The following is an 8,036-nucleotide window of genomic DNA, read 5'->3' on the forward strand; positions in this document are numbered from 1 at the left end:
GCTTTTAGTAAAAGGCGACCAAGAATGACAGAATCATAACATATTTGATAAATGCACAGATTAATAAACGTTTAAAATATTCAATTAACCTTTAAATATTGACCCCTGTCGCTACAGTTCCAAACATTGGGAAGATATAAAATTAGATGTTAAAGCGTTGCCATATACTAAATTTGTTAAAAAACTTAAGGAGCAATTCATTGAAGCTTACCTAGTTTAAAAAGGTAAACAAACAATCAAAACAACCTCCAAGCACGAAACGGTAATCACAATTAACAACTGATAAGAAAGATAAGAATAAAACAGCTGCTGATAAAAACGTGCGTGTGCAATCATGCGTAACTACAGAACTGTGACGTATCTGGAAAATCACCCGATCCGACTCGTTTGGGTCGTCGCTTCAAGCCGTCTTATAATTTCACTTCTTCGGCCTTAAAGCAGTCCCGTGGATGTCCACTGACCCACTGGTGGGTAAACTTGCCTGCTTTATGCCAATAGCTTATTCCACTCGGTTCATAGCACTCACGAGCAAGCGGCTATAGAGAAACGCAATATTTCGCTTTTTTATAACACAAAGGTAACGATTTCACCCGAGAATGATGCAAAGATGAACTACTTAAGTAATAACGAATAAAAACAGCAAAAAATATATTTAGTTTACGAATAACTAGGAAATACGAAAATGTAGAATTTTTAATATTTTTTTTAAAACTTGTATAAGGCGACTCCCCATTGTAGCGACCGTAACGCTAAAAAACTTTAATTCAACTTAAAAAGTTGTCTCTGTCAGCATGGTTTTAAAAATTATGAAAAAAGCCAAAAAGTAATTTACCTGATCAGTTAACATTTCCTGTCAGCTATGTTGTAGTCATATATTCCCTCGGCCTTGAGGGTGGCATATAGCCTGCAGAGCCACTGCCTGTACAAGTAGCTTTCCCTGTTATTTATTGCATTGCAGCAATAATATATTGTTGAAAATGTTAGGCGCACCTATACAAGATGGTTGCTTACTAGTCTTTACTACCGTTTTGAGCAGCCTAATGTATATAAGTAAAGGGCTTTGTTACTCAAATAACGCTATGCCTGCAGAACGAGTCTGTGACCCGACTACCGCCAACAATCGGTCACTCATACATTTTTATTAGTATTTAACTGTTTTCACTAGTCTGGACCTATCACTTATCAAGAAACACAGCCGTTTAAACAATCATTTTTTGTGGCTTGTCTAGTTGCCCAGGTCTAAACATGTAGCGAGCCAACATATTTGTAATTATAACTTGTGCGCTGTGCGTAAATAGACCAAATCTTAGTTTAAAACTGTCCTGGCATATTTCGTTTTCCCCCGAACCAAAGTCAGCAACTGACTAGCTTACCCGCCATCGCCCTTCTCCCGTATGGGAAATATGACAGATTTTGATGAAATCTTGCGATTGCACTGCCAGAAAATTTGGGGTGACCTGGTGCAACTAAGGTCAAAACTGCACCCGCCAATGAAGGTCTAGTCCAGTGTTTGTTAACCTTTTGACTTGGTGGCGCACCTTGTGAGCGAAGCGAGCGAGAAATTTTTTTTTGGCTCATTTTGAAGAGTATGTCTTGTAGTTTATTTCGTGAAAAAATTAGCGAGAAAGTTCGAAAATTAGGTGTTAATATAGCTGAATATTAATATTCATAAAAATGAATATTAATATTTTTTTTGTTAAAAGTGTGATTGCTGGAAAGATGTAAAGCAATTTAAGGATTGTGTAGAAATTTCAACTTTGTATCGTCACAACTTTTGGAGATATTGCCCAAAACCAATCCAGCGCGCCAACTTCGCCCAGGTGGTATTTCTCTTACTGCAATTTTTCAAATATTGTTTAATAGTTGCCATATCTTTAAAGGGACTCCAGCGTTTAAGACTAAAAACGTTATTTTGTCCGTTTAAGTCTTATTCCGATTAATTTTGGACTTATTTTGACATGTTTAGGTCTTATCTAGACTCTTTTAGATCTTATTCTGTCGTGGTTATTACTGCGAATATGGCATTATTTTTTCGGTGGTCTTAATAGGCCAACTATGGAAGGAAGCCTGTTATAGATTAATTATATGATTTAGATATTGCTGCTTTGTAGGCTTATTGAGTTTTCCACTTGAACAATGAGCATTTCACTAAGTTAATTGGAAAGTAAAAAATATGTTTTATATAATAGGACCTACATTATTTTTTCCTTTTGCTCGCGGCGCAGCACCTGGCAGCCTTCCATGGCGCACCGGTTGAGAAACGCTGGTCTAGTCTGTTAAAAATAATTGTGGGTGCACTCGTCATACTTTCCATGATGGACTCTTGTTCTATAATATAGTTTAACACAGCTACTGGAAATATACACCCAACAATACACAACAATCATATTGCAATACTTGCGAGACATGTTCTTGCTGCACTGTGAATTGTATTTATTAAAAGCAGAGCTATGCTGAATTTTTTGAATTTACATATTTTTCAAGAACCTGACTATTCGCTACACTGACAATGTGCACTTTAAAACACTGAGGCAATTTCTTCAGTTTTGATCGTTTTTGTGTTGGCTCATGGACTGCCTCCTTAAACGACTCTTGATAACTTTCACATTCACTGTAATGTGTTTTAAAAAATGGTGTGCTTAGGAGTATTTTTTTACTTTTGCTCATTGTAGCATCATAGTGCCACCGTGCTATACATTCCCCAAAATCTATACTGCATTAAACTGTTTATGCCCCAAATGCTGTGCATACTATCGTATGTTGAGCTGTGTGACTTATAAATGCTACAAAGTAAATTTTTATTTAACGAAACTATAAACTTTTTGTACTAAACGTCGTCTAATTGTTTAGTTAAGTGTTAACAGATTGAGCAAGCATTGGCGTATGGTTGTTTCTCGACTCGTTCCCTTCTGAGCCTGCATAGCTCAGTTGGTAGAGCGACGGTCCCGGCTTGACCGGAGGTCGTGAGTTCGAACCTCACTGCAGGCTAGTTGTTTTTCTAGTCTGCTCTGCTTGCATCATTGATCGACAGATTCGGTGAGTCTGCAATGGCTTTTCGGTGTGTTTTTATAACAAAAACTCTGTGATATAATTCGCTTCATGTACTGGGCCTTTAAAAGCTCTTGAAAGAGCATTTTGGGCAGCGACAAAAAAGTTTGTAGGCCACTGCTTAAAGAACATTGTACCCAAGTTGGAAAGTTTGCCTTATCTTATGCAGTTGCACTTTGTGCATTTTATGGAAATTTACTGTGGAATCAGATTAACTCCACAATCATAATATAAAACACCTAGTACAGTTTTCAGTTGAACTTTATCTAAACTAGACAAATTGCATTGGTAAGGTTATTACAGCCTATTCTGTTCTCCAGGACAGGTGCACACCCAAATTAGTAAATTATAGAAAAAGATTTAGTTGTGGTTGGATTCCGAACTTTAATAAACATTAAACCAGGGGTGTCCAACTCAAACATGCCGGCGTGCCAATTTTTATCTTATAACTTCTTCCCGTGCCAAAGTATCGTAACCGAACCAATAATCAGAACGTTTATTTAAACTTGAAAAATAACTATCTAGTAGAAAGGCGCATCCCTACATCTAAGTGTCTCTCGGTGAGCTGACTTTTGTTTCTTTCCCTACATCAAAGTGTCTCTCGGTGAGCTGACTTTTGTTTCTTTACACCAAGCTATATAATATATGTGAATGCTAGCCTGCCTCCACACAGTACTATATCAAAAGTAATTGTTGGTTGTCGTGATTCAACCTATACTTCAAGCTAAAAACTATATTGGTTCCAACCATCAAATACAGCAAAATTAGATACAATATAAGCTTAAAGATCCTCTATTAAATATTGAATATCCCTATGTTTAAACCACTGTTGAGCTAAGCATAATGGGTGCAACAACAATTTCATTAATATTTTAAATTGCGTATGTACAATGGGATGGTTTCCACCACTAGAGGCGTTGCGTGAGTCAGATGAACAGTTGCGAGCGCCTATCTTTTCCAATGGTTATTCGTTGTTTTCAGTTACGTGTTTTCGCGCTTTGTTTTTGTAGAGTCTATTGTGAAGCTAAATATTCGTTTTAAGTTAACTTTAATTAATATCTATAATCATTTTTTATTCGCAATTTCTTTAAATACTGGTAGCGAGAAGTTGTTAAACATGTACTGTTACAACTTTAATTTTGTACTTAAAATAGGGTTTCGGTTAAAACCAGAAGCATTTGCGTCAACTTTAAATTATAAATAAAATGTAATCAGAATATTTAAGGTCAGCTAGTTGCAAACAAAGTTGAAATAAGAATTTTTATGAGGGAATATTGTAGTTTTTGTGGTACTGCTGTGTTTTAACCTATAACTTTGCATTTTACAAGTTGTTTTTTTCACTTTTTAACAGACATTTTTAATTCAAAAATATATCTTCTATATGGTATTCTAAACGACATTGTATTGCTTGTGCACTTAAAATTTTCACCAGATATATCTTTTATACTCAACATTAATTTAACACCTTTTAATACAAGATACCTCGCATCTTAGGAAAATATTCGAGTGATCCACATCCTTTTAAAACAACTAACTATTTGTACTGTTATACTGTTTTGAAATAGGTGTAATTTTGTAAATGTTATCTTATTATAGTGATCCCATGTGGTTTTACAAAAGTTGAATAAATATAGCCTGGAGCCCTAGAGCAGACACTATCATGCAAGCTTGTGCATTTGGCTGAAAAATCAGGCACTTGCTGAATTCCAAAGAATATTTTAGCTACAGAACTGAAATCTTACATCTTGAGTCACAAAGAAACCGTATATTTGTGGAAGAACGCCAGGACAATGAGATAAGTTTGTCAGTTTCCACTGTTACAAACAAGTAACAACAACAATGAAACTTATCATTCTTCAAACAGTAGTCAAATCTCTAGAATAATATTGTACTGATTTTAATATGAAATTTAGTAGAATGTTTTTTACTTGTGGTTTTGCAAGCATCAATTTAATTCGCAGCATTTAGATCAACTGTATAATTTTGTTTCATTTCGTATCATACCAAAAATAAATGCATATTATGAAGTTTAATAAAACAAGCAAAACTGTTGACTTTTTGTTAGGTGTGAACTGTAGTATATGACATCAAGAACATGATTAAAAGTGTTTTTTTAATGCAGGCTTGTTTGAATCTTCCCCCGTAGCAATTATATTTCCAGATTAGTCTGTTTTAATTCCAAACCTATAAAAAAGGTATAAATAATTTTTATAAGATAATGATTATTATTTATTTCAACTCAATCAAACACTGTTAAAGAATCCCACAACTTAATAAAAACTGCATATAACAAACTAATTTAATCAGCGAGCACTAGAGGTAGAAAATAAACTTTTACCTGTTACACCACTTGGAAAGCAGCATCTGCTTAAATTGTATTCCAGTACCAGTTTCTTTAGTTCCATAAATTGTTAACCCAGGGAGAGAATGCATAGCAGGTTTAATATTACCAAACAAGTATTTTCTAGAAGTTTACACAAAATTCTCACTAACTTCAGAAAATTATAAACAACATTGTTAGTAAAAATTGACCAATATATCTAACTTCATTATGGTAAACCCTTTCACTTGGTAAATGCATGTTAGTTTAATGCACTTTCTGGATCAATAACTAGAAGCTTACCCCAAAACATACCACAGCCACCTTGCCAACCAAATTTCTCGTGAAAGATTTTCTGAGTGTGACAACAAGCTAAAATCGTGAACTAACTTAAATAACAATCCAGTCTTTGGGAATGGAAAGGGCGTAAATTGCAACAATTTATTGCCAGGACAGTTTGATGATTGGAAAAAGCAATATTCATATACTTGTCTTTGCGATAAAAATAAAAAAAAATGGTCTGATAGTGACTACAGGGATAAACTTACCAGTTAAACCGGTCAAAATATCGCAAACGGCCCTGATAACTTAATTATCGACCAAATAGTGCCAGTCTCAGACCTATCGCCATTGTAAAATAATGCGACTTCATCTGAGTCGGTCCGCGCGACCCCTAGTGGTGGAAACCATCCCATTGAGGCAATTCTTTGCTGTAAAACTTGAACTATATTGGTTTCAACAATCCAAAACAGCGAAATTAGATACAATATAAATTTGGATTTGAATCTTAAGATCCTTTATTAAATATCCCTATGTTTAACCAACTGTTCCGATAATCGTAATAGGTGCAACAAATGTCCATCAGCAATTTCATTAATATTTTAAATAGACTAAAATTAAACAAATTATTATAAGAATGATTAGTATTTGATTACATTCCATAGGATTTAATACATTTTTTGGGATTTGTTATATGTAGGGCGATTACTTTTTGATAACCCGAAAAGTTTACAAATCTCTTTAATGCATAGGTGATAAAACAGCTATGAAAATGCCTCAGAAAAACAAGACGCTGGTTATTTTAGAAAAATGTTGTTGGAAATATCTCTTATTGCAAGACAAAATCACAATTATGTGTAATATTACTTTATACCACTGGATTCTAAATAAAAAATTATATGTAATTTTTTGTAGTGACATTATTTGAGACTACTAAATTATTTTCCCTGGATTTTTACACATTATCAGCAAAGATGTACAGTGTACTTTTTTATACTTATGTCTTATCGATAGATAACTTTAAGTATTTCAACCAGACTTCTGCTAAACTATATATTGCCCTTCAAACTTCATGAGCATTTTGAGGCACTAATAAAGTGTCTCTGTACTGGTACGACATTTTCGATTACTAGATAATATTGGTATTTTGGACTTCTAACAACCTGTTTATATTTGTGTCATTAATTGAAAAATACCAATCAAATTTTAACTACACTTCTGTTTTAATTTATACATATTTTTAATAAACAAATCCTATTAGAATGTTGACCAAAAAAAACAACATGACTAGGCATGTGTTTAAAGAATTGCTTTGCCTGTATTAAAATTGGGGTTTGAAGGCATAGATTTAAACAAAAAAATCAGCTTCCAGACATTTTGTTAGATAACAGGAATCCTAGTTCCTTTTTTCAGCTGTAGGAAAAATTAATTACAAATTGGTCACTTGCTTAAATCCTATAGATGACATGTGGAACAGTTTAACATTAGTTTTTTAATCAGGATTGTTTTTCTTTAATTTGTTTTTTACAATTCAGCAATAGTCTAATCAAAGGTAAAGTTGCTTTTCTCTGAAGAACTGATACCAAATGATAAACCAGATGAGATGAATATTGAGGATACATCATTGTAAAATAATAATTGATCAATCAATACAAACAGGTGTTTAAAATTAAAATGACGAAGTTTCATATTTCATAAAACTGTGAATTTCAGTGTTGAAATTATAATGCCTAAAATAAAGCTAATGATGTTTTCTAACTACCTATTCTGTTTATATATTTGCATATACATTCAATGGGTATCTTACAATCCTACAGTTTGTTGTAACTTAGTAATGGTAAGAGGGATTTTGCTACCAATAGCACTTTCACTATTTCTTTTTCAGTTATTTACTGCCAGATAATAACAACTTCTGTATATATGTATGTACAGAGCAACTTGAGGGATTCCAATGTCAGCTTAACAAAGACAACCGATTTCAAGTTAAGCACAACACGCTTTCTCGCAAACTAATGTTGCTTGATTAAAGATTTATTCAAACGTTCCAAGAATGCTACATAGTTCTCTATGGGCTTTGATTTCGTTTAAGCCAACTACAACCTCTAGTTTGTGTTCCAAGCTCTAATTTGTTAAAAAAATAATATGCTTCAAAAAAGGAATAATTTGTTCACTCGCATTACAAGTGCATGTATGTTTAGTTTATGCGTTTATTTTTGTACATTATTTTTCATTTTTGCTACACGACGTTAATTAATTAATATTTTCAATAGTGCATGATGTTAGAAGTACGCATTCGTCAACGGTTTGTTAAGTTGAACAAAGCTTAACTACCAATTATTTACCTAAATTGACATACATCCCTATTCCAAACTTTAACCTAACCCTTATA

At 33.5% G+C, this 8,036-nt stretch overlaps 1 long non-coding RNA gene and 1 other non-coding gene across 2 annotated transcripts; one reads left to right on the forward strand and one right to left on the reverse strand.

The window, feature by feature from the left end:
• Positions 1 to 2,913: 2,913 nt before the first annotated feature.
• Positions 2,914 to 2,988, forward strand: Trnaa-ggc (transfer RNA alanine (anticodon GGC)). Its single transcript has one exon. It is a non-coding gene; the product is annotated as a tRNA-Ala (tRNA).
• Positions 2,989 to 4,630: 1,642 nt separating this feature from the next.
• On the reverse strand, positions 4,631 to 5,820 carry LOC146145069 (uncharacterized). The gene is made up of 2 exons (XR_014498724.1): positions 5,387 to 5,820; positions 4,631 to 5,232 (listed from the first exon to the last, which is right to left on the reverse strand). It is a non-coding gene; the product is annotated as an uncharacterized LOC146145069 (long non-coding RNA).
• Positions 5,821 to 8,036: the final 2,216 nt, after the last annotated feature.

The sequence above is a fragment of the Ascidiella aspersa genome, chromosome 5 (genome assembly GCF_963924565.1).
Source record: "Ascidiella aspersa chromosome 5, kaAscAspe10.2, whole genome shotgun sequence".
NCBI lineage: Eukaryota > Metazoa > Chordata > Ascidiacea > Phlebobranchia > Ascidiidae > Ascidiella > Ascidiella aspersa.